Consider the following 19493-nt stretch of genomic DNA (forward strand, 5'->3'; position numbering starts at 1 on the left):
ACTTACATATTCTGATATATAATATCATGTTCATGATATTATCTTCATCAAAAGTGAAAACCATACATCTAAATAATACATATACGAATCACATTATTTGTAAATAATGCATGGTGAAGATTGTTATTGTTATTCTCTAGCAATAAATGCATTGTACATGGTATTTGATTACATAAAAACATTTTAACTAACACTGTCAGGAACTTTAACATGACTGCCTAGACTTTACTATCATTCCCACTTTCCCATCATCTTCCCACTAATTGACCTTCTACAAAGTATTATTGTGCTTAATAGATTAAAGAACAATATATATAATATTTGCACCAAGCCAGAGTCAGCTCAAGGGTACATTCTCCTCAACATACACTGGCATCTGGGATGTCTGAGAGTGAGAATCTGTTGTTCTTGGCCTCCATGTTGCCCACGGACTTCAGTACAGGTTCTTCCATGGTGCTCAGCAGTCTGTGGTGCCCAAGTGTTGGAGCCCAACTTAGACAGTGCCATGGGGACCCCAGATCGTGCCATTTTCTCACCCCTGGAGCGGGATCTTGTGGCTTCTCACAGTCCAGTGCCCACACAGTAGTTCCATGGGGTCCTCCACACAGTCAATAGAGGTGATTGCTTCAATGAAAGCATATGCTGTACTGTCAGGTGCTTAATAGAAAAACCCGTGTCTCAAGAAACCAAGAAAATTGTTTGATCCTTAAGAAAATGAATCTTTGTAATACCATGCAAACTAGATTTTAATACTTCTAAGTAATGTTTGTGACAGTTACAGCCATTTATGTTTTTGAATTTCAACATCTTTAAGCCTTCCTGATATGTTTATACAGCTTATTTGGCCTCAGGTATATTTTGAAATATATGTATATACAAATATGCATGTAACAACTATTAATAAAAAGGAAGCAATAAACTTGAAAGAGAGAAATGAAGTGTATATGGAAGGTTTGGAGAGAGCAAAGACAAGGTAAAAATGATATAGTTGTATTATATCACAAAAATGAAAGAAAAATAAGTCACTGACTACCATATAGACATATATAATGGAAAATAAAGGTAGAACCTGAAATGGTATGTAAAATACTTGTAAAATAGTGAAAACCATGCATCTTCATAGCATAAAATCAGAAACTCAAGTACATGGCTGTTGAATGAATCAAACCAAATTTCTTCTCACAGATATTAACTGAATAAAAATAGAAATTTTATCTGATACTTCATATGGAACACATGATTCTCTATAAAGCACATTAATCATTCAATAAAATTGCATATATCAAACCTCATACTGTCTCATTTAATTGAAAGTATGTGCTTTGGTTTTCTAATATTTCTACAACCTGGAAGTCAAAAGAGTTACAGTTAAGATTCTCCCTGCGATAGGAAGGGTTATACTTTTCCCAGAATATTCACTTTTCCCTTTCTCTTCTATATGAGTATTAATAGATCCTTAGAGACTTGAATAGCTTAGTGGATGATTATTGGCTCTGTGAATTGATCCTCAAACTCATAAATACATACTCTGTGTTTCTGCTCAAGATTTTTTTGCAGATCTGATCCAGAATAACTTACTTGCTTGTTTTCTTCTCTCAAATTCATCAGCTGCTTAAGAAGGGTCATGATTGATTGTCTTCCTTCCAGTCCTGAACTCAGAACCTGGGCCATCATCACACACACACAGGACGAGTGCAAAAGTGTATCAGTCACTTTTGTCATCTTTGAATGGAAATAATTTACATCCTTAGTAAGTGCTAATCTATGCAAGAAACAAATGAGAGACAGCAGTGCTTTTATTGTTGGCACCAGAAAGGTAAAGATATGTGGTGTGGGGTAACCAAAGACAAAATACATCAATAAGCAAAGTTTTATGTCATTGTGCAATTAAGTTTATTTTATTAGTTAAACGTATGTTTATTAATTAGTTAATATGAGAGCTCTCATATTTTTAGTTTTTTACCCATTAGGATTTTAATTTATTAAGAATATTTTCAAATGAAAGTGATATCTTTCTGAACTCTCTGTTATTGATTAAAAATATCATGAGCTTGAATATATGAAGAAGGTAGAGATGAAAATGATCATAAGGACCAAATATCAAGAACCAGTGATTGGGGCAATGTACAACACATGGGATTATATTATTTATCAAACTGAGATAGGAATATTTAGTTTAAGATCAGTCTAGTTTCCTGAAATTTGCAGGCAAAGCTTCTACATAGCCAGAAATTGTAGGAAAATCAAAACATAAAAATATTTTAACTAACACTGTCGAAAACTTTGAACATGACTGCCTAGACTTTACTATCATTCCCACTTTCCCATCATCTTCCCACTAATTGACCTTATACAAAGTAATAGTGTGCTTCATAAATAAAAAAACAATATGTATAATATTTGCTTTGTCCACTCCGCTGTTGGATACCGAGATTGGTTTCATAGTTAAGATATGAACAGTGCTGCAAAACAATATTTGTACAAATATTTCCATGATATATCCAATTGGAGTCCTGTGGATAAATGCCCAGAAATAATATAGATATGATAAAATTAGATTTAGTTATTTGAGAGTTATTTATACTGATTTCTATTATATAGCTAATTTTTTCTTATTTGAAGTATGTAATTCATATTTTAAAAGTTTGAAAGAAAGGCTCAACAAGAGATTGTGTAAACAGGAGGTGAAACTATCCAGGCTAAAAACAAGGTAGAGTATTTGGATCACTCATTCACTGGAAATGTCAAACCTTCCCCCATGATTCTCAAGCATGCAAACCATATGGAAATTTTTTTAATACTATTGTGCCCTATTTTTAAGCCCTAAAAGACCACCAGGATCGAACTCTGATGCAACCACACTAGAGTTTCCTTATTAGAAGCTGAAGTTTAGTGTTACTTATAGCTCACCCTGACACAGCAGGACAGTTTGGTGCAGCAGCCCCAAACCCTCCAGGGCACATTGTGTTTATAGGAAATGGCAAGCAACCAAAGGGGAGTCCAGCCTGGCAAACATCTAATTGAATGACTATTGTGTGCTGACAAGTGGGTACTCTGAGCAAAACCATAAACAATCACAAATGGTTTGAGAGTATATTTGAAACAATCATACTCATTTTGATTCGCTGTTGCTAGGACATAGCTAGGGAGTAAATCTGGGGTATGCTCAGTGGAAAATCCCTAGGGTCCTTCCTGGTACTTAGGTGTAGCTTGGGTTCAGCTACAGGTCAGGTTCTCAGGATCTTTTACTTCTAAGATGTAGTCCAGTCCCTAGATGGAGTAGATTTGGCCTCAAAAAACAACAACAAAAAAAACAAAAACAAAAACAAACAAACAAAAACAACGAAAAACCAAACCGAAACAAAAGCCATTGAGTGTATAGAATAAGGGAACCATATCATATGCAGGCACAGAATATATCTTCAACAAAAATCAGAGGGGAAAAAATCCCTAATTTAAGGGAAAAGATAGCTATCAAGAGCTAAGAGGTATAAAGAATATAAAATAGACATGGATATAATGCAATATAATGCAAATACAATATTTTAAATACAAAAAATTCTCCACAACACCTAATAATCAAAATGTGAAGCATATATAACAGAGAGAAGATATTAAAGATTGAGAGGAAAAAACACAAGGTAAGGTAAAAGCAGGTTCATTAAAATAATGCGTGAAATAGTAAAGGCAAGTTACCATAATCCCACAACCCACACCAATGTAATTGAAAAGGAACACAAAACATTTATACTAAATCAGGAAGAAGACTAGTGTGACTACTCTATCCAAACCTCTCTAATATATTACTTGATATCTAATTAGAACAGTAAGAAAACTGAAATAGATTAGGATCAAAAAAGTAGGAAAGGAAGAATTCAAAATATCTTTCTTTGAAGGTAATATGACTTTATACATAAAAGTCCATATGGACTCTGCAAGAAAGTTCTTGCAGCTTATAAATGCATTAAGCAAATTAGTAGAATATAAAATTAAAACAGATACCAGTAGCCTTTCTATGTACAAACATGCTAAAAATGAACTTTAAAAATATAAGTCTATTAGTCATCTATCTGATTTAGGATAGGTAAAGATCCTTTTCAATTCTGTTGGTGGCCTTTTCATCTTATTGACAGTTTCTTTTGCCTTACAGAAGCTTTGTAATTTTATCAGGTCCCATTTGTCAATTCTTGATCTTACAGCACAAGCCATTGCTATTCAACTCAGGAATTTTTCCCTGTGCCCATATCATCAAGGCTTTTCCCTACTTTCTCCTCTATAAGTTTCAGTGTCTCTGGTTCTTATGTGGAGTTCCTTGATCCACTTAGACTTGACCTTAGTACAAGGAGATAAGAATGGGTCAATTCAAATTCTTATACATGATAACTGCCAGTTGTGCCAGCACCATTTGTTGAAAATTCTGTCTTCTTTCCACTGGATGATTTTAGCTCCCTTGTCAAAGATCAAGTGACCATAGGTGTGTGGGTTCATTTCTGGGTCTTCAATTCTATTCAATTGGTCTACCTGTCTGTCTTATACCAGTACCATGCAGTTTTTATCACAATTGCTCTGTAGTACAGATTTAGGTAAGGCATGGTGATTCCACCACAGATTATTTTATCATTGAGAAGAGTTTTTGCTATCCTAAGTTTTTTGGTATTCCATATGAATTTGCAAATTGCCCTTTCTAATTCATTGAAGAATAGATTTGGAATTTTGATGGGGATTGCATTGAATCTGTAGATTGCTTTCAGGCAAGTTGATCATGTGGTTTTTATCTTTGAGTTTGTTTATATAGTGGATTACATTGATGGATGTCCGTATATTAAACCATCCTGCATCCCTGGAATGAAGCCTACTTAATCATGATGGACGATTGTTATGATGTGTTCCTGGATTCTGTTAGTGAGAATTTTATTTAGTAGTTTTGAATCGATATTCATAAGGGAAATCCTGATTTCGTAAATGTACAAGTATATTTTGTTAGCTTCTCAAAGCTTTTCTTGAAAAAAGGTTAGTTATTAGTTTTAATTGTATGTATGTGTTTATGTATAGTTATCAGAGTCAAAATAAGGAATTCAGATACCCCGAAGGAAAAATTATAAGCAATTTTAACTGACTGATGTATATTATGAGAAGCAAACTAAACTTTTTCTGCAAGAGTAAGGTCTTAATTGTTTATCCATCCCTCAAGCTACAAAGCTTTCCCTTTTTTGTTAGTATATGTATGCCATTTCAATTATTTGGACCATGAGATTTTTATTATTTTCTTAATAAAATTAATTATTTTATTTATTTACATCCCAAATGATAAATCTTCAAGGACCCACCTCCAAAAATTCTCCATGCCATACCCCTCTCCTTCATATTTACAAGAGTCCTTGCTCATCCCACTCCTACAAACATCCTGCTTCCCTGGGCATCAAGCTTTACAGGATTAGGCACAACCTTTCTCACTGAGATTAGAAAAGTCAGTCCTCTGTTACATATGTCCCAGGGGATTCTGACCAGCCCATGTATGCTCTTCGATATTGGCTTAGAGTCTGAGAATTCCCAGGGTTCTAGGATAGTTGACCTGTTATTCTTCCTATGGGGATGCCATTCTTTTCATCTTCTTCAATCCTTCTCCTAACTCTTTCATAAGAGTCAAAGACCTCAGTCAAATATTTGGCAGAAAGTATATTGCATCTATCTCAGTCAGTTGCTGATAGTCTTCTCAGACAGACATGCTAGGTTCCTGTCTACAAGCACAATATAGCATCAGTAATAGTGTCAGTATTTGGTGCCTACAAATGAGGTAGATACCAATTTGGGCCAGTCACTGGATGGCTTGTTCTTCAGTCTCTCTTTCATTTTAAAAATTGAATTAGTCATTTTATTTGCTTATTTTCTAAATGTTTTTCCCCTTCCTAGAACCCTCTAAGAGTTTGTTACCCCATAACCCTTTCCTTTGCTTCTGAGAGAGGGCTCCACTAACTACCCAGCCAGTGCAACCTCACTCCACTAGTATTCCCATTCCCTGTTTCATCAAATTTCTACAGAATTAAGTACATTCTTTCCCACTGAGGTGAAACAAGGCAGTCCTCTGCTACATATGTAGCAGGGTCCACAGTCCAGCCCATGTAGGCTCTTTGGCTGTCAGCTTAGCCTCTGGGAGGTATGTGGGGTCCAAGTTAATTGACAATGTTATTCTTCCTATTATGTTGTAATCCCCTTCAGCTCCTTCAATCCGTCCCCTAACTCTTCCATAGGGGTTTCCAATATCAGTCCAAATATTGGCTGTAAGTATCTGAATCTGTCTCAGTCAGTTTCTGATAGAGCCTGTCAGAGGACAGTCATGATAGGCTCCTGTCTTTAATCTCAACATGGCATCAGTAATAGTGTTGTTGCTTGGTGCCTGTACATGGGATCGATTCTAAGGTAGGCCATTCTCTGGTTGTCCTTTTTTTTTTTTTTTCAATTTTGACTCCATTTTTGTTCCTGTATTTCCTTTAGCCAAGAACAATTCTGGGTCAAGAATTTTGATTATGATTAGGTTGCCCATGCATCAAATGGGATCCATGTCTACCTACTTTTGGTCTCTTTAGGTTCTATCTACCTATTGTTGGGCATTTTGGCTGAGGTCATCTCCACTGGGTCTTGGGAGGCTAAATGGCTTGTGCCACAAACTTTCACATAAGGTAGGACTATTAGCCATGTCCTGTGGATGAACTGCCCATTGATATCTCTTCATAGGTTCCTTAAAATTTATAGAAGGGACACTAAAAGTAAATCTTCCACAATCCTTTGATTGCAAAGGAATAGTAAAGAAACAATCTTTCAGATCTATCACAATTTTATAATATCCTTTAGGAATAGCTACTGGGAACCGAAGCCCAGGTTGTAAAGTTCCCATAGGTTCCATAGTCTCATTAACGTTTCTTAAGTCTTGTAATAATCACCATTTACCAGATTCTTTTTTTTATAATTTTTTTCTTAGGTATTTTCCTCATTTACATTTACAATGCTATCCCAAAAGTCCCCCATACCCTCCCACCCATTCCCCTACCCACCCACTCCTGCTTTTTGGCCCTGGCATTCCCCTGTACAGGGGCATATAAAATTTGCATGTCCTAGGGCCTCTCTCTCCAGTAATGGCCTTCTAGGCCTTCTTTTGATACATATGCAGCTAGAGTCAAGAGCTCCAGGGTACTGGTTAGTTCATAATATTGTTCCACCTATAGGGTTGCAGATCCCTTTAGCTCCTTGGGTACTTTCTCCAGCTCCTCCATTGGGGGCTCTGTGATCCATCCAATAGCTGACTGTGAGCATCCACTTATGTGTTTGCTAGGCCCCAGCATAGTCTCACAGAGACAGCTATATCAGGGTCCTTTCAGCAAAATCTTGCTAGTGTATGCAATGGTGTCAGCATTTGGAGGCTAATTATGGGACGGATCCCTGGATATGGCAGTTTCTAGATGGTCCATCCTTTTGTCTCAGCTCCAAACTGTGTCTCTGTAACTCCTTCCGTGGGTGTTTTGTTCCCAATTCTAAGAAGGGGCAAAGTGTCCACACATTGGTCTTCATTCTTCTTGAGTTTCATGTGTTTTGCAAATTGTATCTTATATCTTGGGTATTCTAAGTTTCTGGGTTAATATCCACTTTTCAGTGAGTACATATCATTTGAATTCTTTTGTAATTGGGTTACCTCACTCAGGATGATGCCCTCCAGGTCCAACCATTTGCCTAGGAATTTCATAAATTCATTCTTTTTAATAGCTGTCTAGTACTCCATTGTGTAAATATACCACAATTTTTGTATCCATTTCTCTGTTGAGGGGCATCTGGGTTCTATCCAGCTTCTGGCTATTACAAATAAGGCTGCTATGAACATAGTGAAGCATGTGTCTTTCTTACTAGTTGGAACATCTTCTGGATATATGCCCAGGAGAGGTATTGCGTGAACCTCAGGTAGTACTATGTCCAATTTTCTGAGGAACCGCCAGACTGATTTTCAGAGTGGTTGTACAAGCTTGTAATCCCACCAACAATGGAGGAGTGTTTCTCTTAATCCACATCCTTGCCATCATCTGCTGTCACCTGAATTTTTTATCTTAGCCTTTCTGCCTGGTGTGAGATGGAATCTCAGGGTTGTTTGATTTGCATTTCCCTGATGATTAAGTATGCTGATCATTTTTTTTTTAATTTAAATAGATATTTTATTCACACCGGAACTTCTTGACAGAGCAGAAACAGGGAGGTCCTTCTTACATTAGGATCTTTTTTTTTTATTTTTAATATTTTTATTACCTATTTTCCTCAATTACATTTCCAATGCTATCCCAAAAGTCCCCCATAGCACCCCCCACTTCCCTACCCACCCATTCCCATTCTTTTGGCCCTGGCATTCCCCTATATTGGGGCATATAAAGTTTGCAAGTCCAATGGGCCTCTCTTTCCATTGATGGCCGACTAGGCCATCTTTCGATACATATGCAGCTAGAGACAAGAGCTCCGGGGTTCTGGTTAGTACATGATGTTGTTCCAACTATAGGGTTGCAGATCCCTTTAGCTCCTTGGGTACTTTCTCTAGCTTCTCCATTGGGAGCCCTGTGATACATCCAATAGCTGACTGTGAACATCCACTCCTGTGTTTGCTAGGCCCCAGCATCGTCTCACAAGAGACAGCTATATTTGGGTTCTTTCAGCAAAATATTGCTAGTGTATGCAATGGTGTCAGCGTTTAGAAGCTGATTATGGAATGGATCCCTGGATACAGCAGTCTCTAAATGGTCCATCCTTTCATCACAGCTACGAACTTTGTCTCTGTAACTCCTTCCCTGGGTGTTTTGTTCCCAATTCTAAGAAGGTGCACAGTGTCCACACTTTGGTCTTCATTCTTCTTGAGTTTCATGCGTTTAGCAAATTGTATCTTATATCTTGGGTATCCTAAGTTTTGGGCTAATATCCACTTATCAGTGAATACATACTGTGTGAGTTCTTATGTGATTGTGTTACTTCACTCAAGATGATGCCCTCCAGGTCCATCCATTTGGCTAGGAATTTCATAAATTCATTCTTTTTAATAGCTGAGTAGTACTCCATTGTGTAAATGTACCATAATTTCTGTATCCATTCCTCTGTTGAGGGACATCTGGGTTCTTTCCAGCTTCTGGCTATTATAAATAGGGCTGCTATGAACATAGTGGAGCATGTGTCCTTTTTACCCGTTGGGACATCTTCTGGATATATGCCCAGGAGAGGTATTGCTGGATCCTCCGGTAGTACTATGTCCAATTTTCTGAGGAACCGCCAGACTGATTTCCTGAGTGGTTGTACAAGCTTGCAATCCCACCAACAATGGAGGAGTGTTCCTCTTTCTCCACATCCTCGCCAGCATCTGCTGTCACCTGAATTTTTGATCTTAGCCATTCTGACTGGTGTGAGGTGGAATCTCAGGGTTGTTTTGATTTGCATTTCCCTGATGATTAAGGATGTTGAACATTTTTTCAGGTGTTTCTCTGCCATTCGGTATTCCTCAGGTGAGAATTCTTTGTTCAGTTCTGAGCCCCATATTTTAATGGGGTTATTTGACTTTCTGGAGTCCACCTTCTTGAGTTCTTTATATATATTGGATATTAGTCCCTTATCTGATTTAGGATAGGTGAAGATCCTTTCCCAATCTGTTGGTGGTTTTTTTGTCTTATTGATGGTGTCTTTAGCCTTGTAGAAGCTTTGTAGTTTCATGAGGTCCCACTTGTCAATTCTCGATCTTACAGCACAAGCCATTACTGTTCTATTCAGGAATTTTTCCCCTGTGCCCATATCTTCAAGGCTTTTCCCCACTTTCTCCTCTATAAGTTTCAGTGTCTCTGGTTTTATGTGAAGTTCCTTGATCCACTTAGACTTGACCTTAGTACAAGGAGATAGGAATGGATCGATTTGCATTCTTCTACATGTTAACAACCAGTTGTGTCAGCACCATTTGTTGAAAATTCTGTCTTTCTTCCACTGGATGTTTTGAGCTCTCTTGTCGAAGATCAAGTGACCATAGGTGTGTGGGTTCATTTCTGGGTCTTCAATTCTATTCCATTGGTCTATTTGTCTGTCACTGTACCAGTACCATGCAGTTTTTATCACAATTGCTCTGTAGTAGAGCTTTAGGTCCGGCATGGTGATTCCACCAGAGGTTCTTTTATCCTTGAGAAGAGTTTTTGCTATCCTAGGTTTTTTGTTATTCCAGATGAATTTGTAGATTGCACTTTCTAATTCGTTGAAGAATTGATTTGGAATTTTGATGGGGATTGCATTGAATCTGTAGATTGCTTTTGGCAAGATAGCCATTTTTACAATGTTGATCCTGCCAATCCATGAGCATGGGAGATCTTTCCATCTTCTGAGATCTTCTATAATTTCTTTCTTCAGAGACTTGAAGTATTTATTATACAGATCTTTCACTTCCTTAGTTAGAGTCACGCCAAGATATTTAATATTATTTGTGACTATTGAGAAGGGTGTTGTTTCCCTAATTTCTTTCTCAGCCTGTTTATTCTTTGTGTAGAGAAAGGCCATTGATTTGTTTGAGTTAATTTTATATCCAGCTACTTCACCAAAGCTGTTTATCAGGCTTAGGAGTTCTCTGGTGGAATTTTTAGGGTCACTTATATATACTATCATATCATCTGCAAAAAGTGATATTTTGACTTCATCTTTTCCAATTTGTATCCCTTTGATCTCCTTTTGTTGTCGAATTGCTCTGGCTAGGACTTCAAGTACAATGTTGAATAGGTATGGAGAAAGTGGACAGCCTTGTCTAGTCCCTGATTTTAGAGGGATTGCTTCAAGCTTCTCACCATTTACTTTGATGTTGGCTACTGATTTGCTGTAGATTGCTTTTATCATGTTTAGGTATGGGCCTTGAATTCCTGATCTTTCCAAGACTTTTATCATGAATGGATGTTAGATCTTGTCAAATGCTTTTTCCGCATCTAACGAGATGACCATGTGGTTTTTGTCTTTGAGTTTGTTTATATACTGGATTACGTTGATGGATTTCCATATATTGAACCATCCCTACATCCCTGGGATGAAACCTACTTGGTCAGGATGGATGATTGTTTTGATGTGTTCTTGGATTCAGTTAGCAAGAACTTTATTGAGGATTTTTGCATCAATATTCATAAGGGATATTATTCTGAAGTTTTCTATCTTTGTTGGGTCTTTTTGTGGTTTAGGTATCAGAGTAATTGTGGCTTCATAGAATGAGTTGGGTAGAGTACCTTCTGTTTCTATATTTGGAATAGTTTGTGAAGAACTGGGATTAGATCTTCTTTGAAGGTCTGATAGAACTCTGCACTAAACCCATCTGGTCCTGGGCTTTTTTTAGTTGGGAGACTATTAATGACTGCTTCTATTTCTTTGGGGGATATAGGGCTGTTTAGATCATTAACCTGATCTTGATTCAACTTTGGTACCTGGTATCTGTCTAGGAACTTCTCCATTTCATCCAGGTTCTCCAGTTTTGTTGAGTATAGCCTTTGGTAGAAGGATCTGATGGTGTTTTGGATGTCTTAAGGATCTGTTGTTATGTCTCCTTTTTCATTTCTGATTTTGTTAATTAGGATGCTTTCCCTGTGCCCTCTAGTGAGTCTGGCTAAGGGTTTATCTATCTTGTTGATTTTCTCAAAGAACCAGCTCCTTGATTGGTTGATTCTTTGAATAGTTTTTCTTGTTTCCACTTGGTTGATTTCGCCCCTGAGTTTGATTATTTCCTGCCATCTACTCCTCTTGGGTGAATTTGCTTCCTTTTGTTCTAGTGCTTTTAGGTATGTTGTCAAGCTGCTAATGTGTGCTCTCTCCAGTTTCCTTTTGGAGGCACTCAGAGCTATGAGTTTTCCTCTTAGAAATGCTTTCATAGCGTCCCATAAGTTTGGGTATGTTGTGGCTTCATTTTCATTGAACTCTAAAAAGTCCTTAATTTCTTTCTTTATTCCTTCCTTGACCAAGGTATCATTGAGAAGAGTGTTGTTCAGTTTCCACGTGAAGGTTGGCTTTCTATTATTTATTTTGTTATTGAAGATCAGCTATAGTCCATGGTGATCTGATAGGATGCATGGGACAATTTCAATATTTTTGTATCTGTTGAGGCCTGTTTTGTGACCAATTATGTGGTCAATTTTGGAGAAGGTACCATGAGGTGCTGAGAAGAAGGTATATCCTTTTGTTTTAGGATAGAATGTTCTGTAGATATCTGCCAGATCCATTTGATTCATAATTTCTCTTAGTTTCTCTGTGTCCCTGTTTAGTTTCTGTTTCCATGATCTGTCCATTGGTGAAAGTGGTGTGTTGAAGTCTCCCACTATTATTGTATGAGGTGCAATGTGTGCTTTGAGATTTACTAAAGTTTCTTTAATGAATGTGGCTGCCTTTGTATTTGGAGCATAGATATTCAGGATTGATAGTTCCTCTTGGAGGATTTTACCTTTGATGAGTATGAAGTGTCCCTCCCTGTCTTTTTTAATGACTTTGGGTTGGAAGTCAATCTTATCAGATATTAGAATGGCTACTCCAGCTTGTTTCTTCATACCATTTGCTTGGAAAATTGTTTTCCAGCCTTTCATTCTGAGGTAGTGTCTATCTTTTTCTCTGAGATGAGTTTCCTGTAAGCAGCAAAATGTTGGGTCTTGTTTGTGTAGCCAGTTTGTTAGTCTATGTCTTTTTATTGGGGAGTTGAGTCCATTGATATTAAGAGATATTAAGGAAAAGTAATTGTTGTTTCCTGTTATTTTTGTTGTTAAAGTTGGCATTCTGTTCTTGTGGCTGTCTTCTTTTAGGTTTGTTGAGGGATTACCTTCTTGTTGTTTCTAGGGCGTGGTTCCTGTCCTTGTACTGCTTTTTTTCTGTTATTATTCTTTGATTGGCTGGATTTGTGGAGAGATAATGTGTGAATTTGGTTTTGTCGTGGAATACTTTGGTTTCTCCATCTATGTTAATTGAGAGTTTGGCTGGGTATAGTAGCCTGGGCTGGAATTTGTGTTCTTTTAGTGTCTGTATAACATCCGTCCAGGATCTTCTGGCTTTCATAGTCTCTGGTGAAAAATCTGGTGTAATTCTGATAGGCTTGCCTTTATATGTTACTTGGCGTTTTTCTCTTACTGCTTTTAGTATTCTATCTTTATTTAGAGCATTTGTTGTTCTGATTATTATGTGTCAGGAGGTATTTCTTTTCTGGTCCAGTCTATTTGGAGTTCTGTAGGCTTCTTGTATGTTCATGGGCATCTCTTTCTTTAGATTTGGGAAGTTTTCTTCTATAATTTTGTTGAAGATGTTTGCTGGTCCTTTGAGTTGAAAATCTTCATTCTCATCCACTCCTATTATCCGTAGGTTTGGTCTTCTCATTGTGTCCTGTATTTCTTGGATGTTTTCAGTTAGGATCTTTTTGCATTTTACATTTTCCTTGATTGTTGTGCCGATGTTCTCTATGGAATCTTCTGCACCTGAGATTCTCTCTTCCATCTCTTGTATTCTGTTGCTGATGCTCGTATCTATGGTTCCAGATTTCTTTCCTAGGGTTTCTATCTCCAGTGTTTCCTCATTTTGGGTTTTCTTTATTGTGTCTACTTCCCTTTTTAGGTCTAGTATGGTTTTGTTCATTTCCATCATCTGTTTGGATGTGTTTTCCTGTTTTTCTTTAAGGACTTCTACCTGTTTGATTGTGTTATCCTGTTTTTCTTTAAGGACTTCTACCTGTTTGATTGTGTTATCCTGTTTTTCTTTAAGGACTTGTAACTCTTTAGCCATGTTCTCCTGTAATTCTTTAAGTGAGTTATTAAAGTCCTTCTTGATGTCCTCTACCATCATCATGAGATATGCTTTTAGATCCGTGTCTAGCTTTTCCGGTGTGTTGGGGTGCCCTGGACTGGGTGAAGTGGGGGTGCTGGGTTCTGATGATGGTGAGTGGTCTTGGTTTCTGTTAGTAAGATTATTACGTTTACCTTTCGCCATCTGGTAATCTCTGGGGTTAGTGTTATCGTTGTCACTGTTTAAAGATTGGAGCAGAAGCTGTGTTCCACTCACCAGCAGTCTCAAAATCCTGCGGCGGGGGTCGTGGGTAGCTGGCGGTACCCTGGTGCTGGTCCAGCTGGAAGAGGCCTGTGGTCCTACTCAGGCTGGTTTTCTGCTTCCCTAACTAATGCAGTCTCTGGTACCGCGTGCAATTGGATTGGAGCAGAAGCTGTGTTCCACTCACCAGAAGTCTTAAGATCTTGTGGCGGGTGTTGTGGGTAGCTGGCGAGTGTCAGCCGACCCTGCGCCCTAGCTGCCCAGGTGCTTTTCTGACCTGAAGAGGCTTGTGGCCCTAAGTAGGCCGGATTTCTGCCTCCCCAACCAAAGGAGTCTCAGGTCCCGCGTGATTGGACTGGAGCAGAAGCTGTGTTCCACTCACCAGCAGTCCCAAAATCCTGTGGCGGGGGTCGTGGGTAGCTGGCGCATGTCAGGAGACCCTGTGCTCAAGCTACCCCTGTGCTGATCCGGCCAGATGAGGCCTGTGGCCCTCTGCTGATCATTTTTTCAGTTGTTTCTAAGCCATTTGGTATTCCTCAGGTGAGAATTCGTTGTTAGCTCTGAGCCCCATTTTTTTAATGGGGTTATTTGATTTTCTGGAGTCTACCTTCTTCACTTCTTTATATATATTGGATATTAGTTCCCTGTCTGATTTAGGATAGGTAAAGATCATTTTCCAATCTGTTGGTGGATTTTTTTGTCTTATTGATGGTGTCTTTTGCCTTACAGATGCTTTGCAGTTTCATGAGGTCCCATTTGTCAATTCTCGATCTTACAGTGCAAGCCATTGCTGTTCTATTCAGGAATTTTTCCCCTGTGCCCATATCTTTGAGGATTTTCCCCACTTTCTCCTCTATAAGTTTCAGTGTCTCTGATTTTATGTGGAGTTCCTTGATCCACTTAAACTTGACCTTAGTACAAGGAGACAAGAATAGATCAATTTGTATTCTACATGATAACCACCAGTTGTGCCAGCACCATTTCTTGAAAATGCTTTCTTTATTCCACTGGATGGTTTTAGTTCCCTTGTCAAAGATCAAGTGACCATAGGTGTGTGAGTTCTTTTCTGGGTCTGTCTTCAATTCTATTCCATTGGTCTACTTGTCTGTCGCTATACCAGTACCATCCAGGTTTTATCACAATTGCTCTCTAGTAAAGCTTTAGGTCATGCATGGTTATTCCACCAGAAGTTCTTTTATCCTTGAGAAGAATTTTTGCTGTCCTAGGTTTTATGTTATTCCAGATGAATTTGAAGATTGCTCTTTCTAATTCAGTGAAGAATTGAGTTGGAATTTTGATGGGGATTGCAGTGAATCTGTAGGTTGCTTTTGGCAAGGTAGCCATCTTTACTGTATTGATCCAGCCAATCCATGAGCATGGGCTGTATTTCCATCTTCTGAGATCTTCTTTAAATTCTTTCTTCATAGACTTGAAGTTCTTGTCATACAGATCTTTCACTTCCCTATTTAGAGTCACGCCAAGGTATTTTATATTATTTGTGACTATTGAGAAGGGTGTTGTTTCCCTAATTTCTTTCTCAGCCTGTTTATTCTTTGTGTAGAGAAAGGCCATTGACTTGTTTGAGTTAATTTCATATCCAGCTACTTCATGGAGGCTGTTTGTCAGGTTTAGGATTTCTCTGGTGGAATTTTTAGGGTCACTTATATATACTATCATATCTGCAAAAACTGACATTTTGACATCTTCTTTTCGAATTTGTATCCCCTTGATCTCCTTTTGTTGTCAAATTGCTCTGGCTAGGACTTCAAGTACAATGTTGAATAGGTAGGGAGAAAGTGAGCAGCCTTTTCTAGTCCCTGATTTTAGTGGGATTGCTTCCAGCCTCTCATCATTTACTTTGATGTTGGCTACTGGTTTGCTGTAGATTGCTTTTATCATGGTTAGGTATGGGCCTTGAATTCCTGATATTTCCAAGACTTTTATCATGAATGGGTGTTGGATTTCGTCAAATGCTTTAGCCCTGTCTAAGGAGATAATCATGTGGTTTTTGTCTTTGAGTTTGGTTATATAGTGGATTACGTTGATGGATTTAAGGAATAGAAACCATCCCTGCATCCCTGGGACATAACTTACTTGGTCAGGATGGATGATGGTTTTAATGTGTTCTTTGAATAGGTTAGCAATAATTTTATTGAGTAATTTTGCATCGATATTCATAAGGGAAATTGGTCTGAAGGGCTCTATTTTTGTTGGATCTTTCTGTGGTTTAGGTATCAGAGTAATTTTGGCTTCATAGAATGAGTTGGGTAGAGTACCTTCTACTTTTATTTTGTGGAATTGTTTGTAAAGGACTGGAATTAGATCTTCTTTGAAGGTCTGATAGAACTCTGCACTAAACCCATCTGGTCCTGGGCTTTTTTTGGTTGGGAGACTATTAATGACTGCTTCTATTTCTTTAGGGGATATGGGACTGTTTAGATCGTTTACTTGATCCTGATTTAACTTTGGTCCCTGGTATCTGTCGAGAAATTTGTTCTTTTGGTCCAGCTTTCCCAGTTTTGTTGAGTATAGCATTTTGTAGAAGGATCTGATGGTGTTTTGGATTTCTTCAGGAACTGTTGTTATGTCTCCCTTTTCATTTCTGATTTTGTTAATTAGTACGCTATCCCTGTACCCTCTAGAGAGTCTGGCTAAGGTTTATCTATATTGTTGATTCTCTCAAAGAACCAACTCTTTGTTTGGTTGATTCTTTGAATAGTTCTTCTTGTTTCCACTTGGTTGATTTCACTACTGAGTTTGATTATTTACTGCTATCTACTCCTCTTTGGTGAATTTGCTTCCTTTTTTTCTAGAGCTTTTAGGTGTGTTGTCAAGCTGCTAATGTGTGCTCTCTCTAGTTTCTTTTTGAAGGCACTCAGAGCTATGAGTTTTCCTCTTAAAAATGCTTTCATTGTGTCCCATAAGTTTTGGTAAGTTTTGGCTTCATTTTCATTAAACTCTAAAAAGTCTTCAATTTCTTTCTTTATTCCTTCCTTGACCAAGGTATCATTGAGAAGAGTGTTGTTCATTTTCCACGTGAATGTTGGCTTTCCATTATTTATGTTGTTATTTAAGATCAGCCTTAGTCCATGGTGGTCTGATAGGATGCATGGGATAATTTCAATATTTTTGTATCTGTTGAGGCCTGTTTTGTGACCAATTATATGTTCAATTTTGTAGAAGGTACCATGAGGTTCTCAGAAGAAGGTATATCCTTTTGTTTTAGGATAAAATGTTCTGTAGATATCTGTTAAGTCCATTTGTTTCATAACTTCTGTTAGTTTCACTGTATCCCTGTATAGTTTCTTTTTCCACGATCTGTCCATTGATGAAAGTGTGTTGTTGAAGTCTCCCACTATTTTTGTGTGAGGTGCAATGTGTGCTTTGAGCTTTACTTAAGTTTATTTAATGAATGTGGCTGCCCTTGCATTTGGAGCATAGATATTCAGAATTGAGAATTCCTCTCGGAGTATTTTACCTTTGATGAGTATGAAGTGTCCCTCCTAGTCTTTTTTGATAACTTTGGGTTGGAAGTTGATTTTTTTTTTCGATATTGGAATGGTTACTCCAGCTTCTTTCTTCAGACCATTTTCTTGGAAAATTGTTTTCCAGCCTTTCACTCTAAGGTAGTGTCTGTCTTTTTCCCTGAGATGTGTTTCCTGTAAGCAGCAGAATGTTGGGTCCTGTTTGTGTAGCCAGTCTGTTAATCTCTGTCTTTTTATTGTGAAATTGAGTCCATTGATATAAAGAGATATTAAGGAAAAATTATTGTTGCTTCCTATTATTTTTGTTGTTACAGTTGGCATACTGTTCTTTTGGCTGTCTTCTTCTTGGTTTGTTGGTGGATTACTTTTGCTTTTACCAGGACATGGTTTCTGTCCTTGTATTAGTTTTTTTCTGTCATTATCCTTTGAAGGGCTGGATTCATGGAAAGATAATGTGTGAATTTGGTTTTGTCATGGAATGCTTTGGTTTTTCCATCTATGGTAATTGAGAGTTTGGCTGGGTATAGTAGCCTGGGCTGGCATTGTGTTCTCTTAGAGTCTGTATAACAACTGTCCAGGAACTTCTGTCTTTCATAGTCTCTGGTGAAAAGTGTGGTGTAATTCAGATAGGCCTGACTTTATATGTTACTTGACCTTTTTCCCTTACTGCTTTTAATATTCTATCTTTATTTAGTGCATTTGTTGTTCTGATTATTATGTGTCGAGAGGAATTTCTTTTCTGGTCCAGTCTATTTGGAGTTCTGTAGGCTTCTTGTATGTTCATGGGCATCTCTTTCTTTAGGTTCGAAAAATTTTCTTCTATAATTTTCTTCATAATATTTGCTGGCCCTTTAAGTTGAAAATCTTCATTCTCATATACTCCTATTATCCATAGGTTTGGTCTTCTCATTGTGTCCTGAATTTCCTGGATATTTTGAGTTAGGTTCTTTTTGCATTTTGCATTTTCTTTGATTGTTGTGCCGATGTTCTCTATGTAATATTCTGCACCTGAGATTCTCTCTCCCTTCTATTGTATTGTGTTGCTGATGCTCACATCTATGGTTGCAGATTTCTTTCCTAGGGTTTCTATCTCCAGCATTGCCTCACTTTGGGTTTTCTTTATTGTGTCTACTTCCCTTTTTTGGTCTTGAATGGTTTTATTCCATTCCATCACCTGTTTGGTTGTGTTTTCCTGCAATTCTTTAAGGGATTTTTGTGCTTCCTCTTTAAGGTCTTCTACCTGTTTAGCAGTGTTCTGTATTTCTTTATGTGAGTTATTAAAGCCCTTCTTGATGTTCTCTACCATCATCATGAGATATGCTTTTAAATCTAGGACTATCTTTTCAGGTGTGTTGGGGGCCCAGGAATGGATGGGGTGGCAGTGCTGTGTTCTGATGATGGTGAGTGGTCTTTGTTTCTGTTAGTAAGATTCTTACTTTTGCCTTTCGCCATCTGGTAAACTCTGGAGTTAGTTGTTATAAATGTCTCTGCTTAGAGCTTGTTCCTCAGGTGATTCTGTTAGCCTCTATCAGCAGACCTGGGAGAATAGCTCTCTCCTGAGTTTCAGTGTTCATAGTACTCTCTGCAGGCAAGCTGTCCTCTTGTGGGGAAGGTGCCCAGATTTCTGATGCTCGAACCTGCCTCCTGGCAGAAGTTGTGATCCACTCACAAGAGGTCCTAAGATCCCATGGAGATTCCTGTGGTGACCTTGGGAGTGTCTGCAGGTAACTCCGTGCCCAAAGTCCCCTGGTATGGTGTGGACGGGAAGGGTCTTGTAACCCTGATCAGGCCTGGTTTTCTGCTTCCCTAATTAATGCAGTCTCGCTTCCCTAATTAATGCAGTCTCAGGTCCCATGCAATTGGATTGGAGCAGAAGCTGTGTTCCACTCACCAGAGGTCTTAAGATCCCAAGGAGGGTCCTGTGGGGACCTAGAGGGTGTCCACATACTCTGCACACAAAGTACCCAGGTG

The sequence above is a fragment of the Mus caroli genome, unplaced genomic scaffold (genome assembly GCF_978045245.1).
Source record: "Mus caroli unplaced genomic scaffold, Mus_caroli_1 scaffold_11, whole genome shotgun sequence".
NCBI classification, from domain to species: Eukaryota; Metazoa; Chordata; class Mammalia; order Rodentia; family Muridae; genus Mus; species Mus caroli.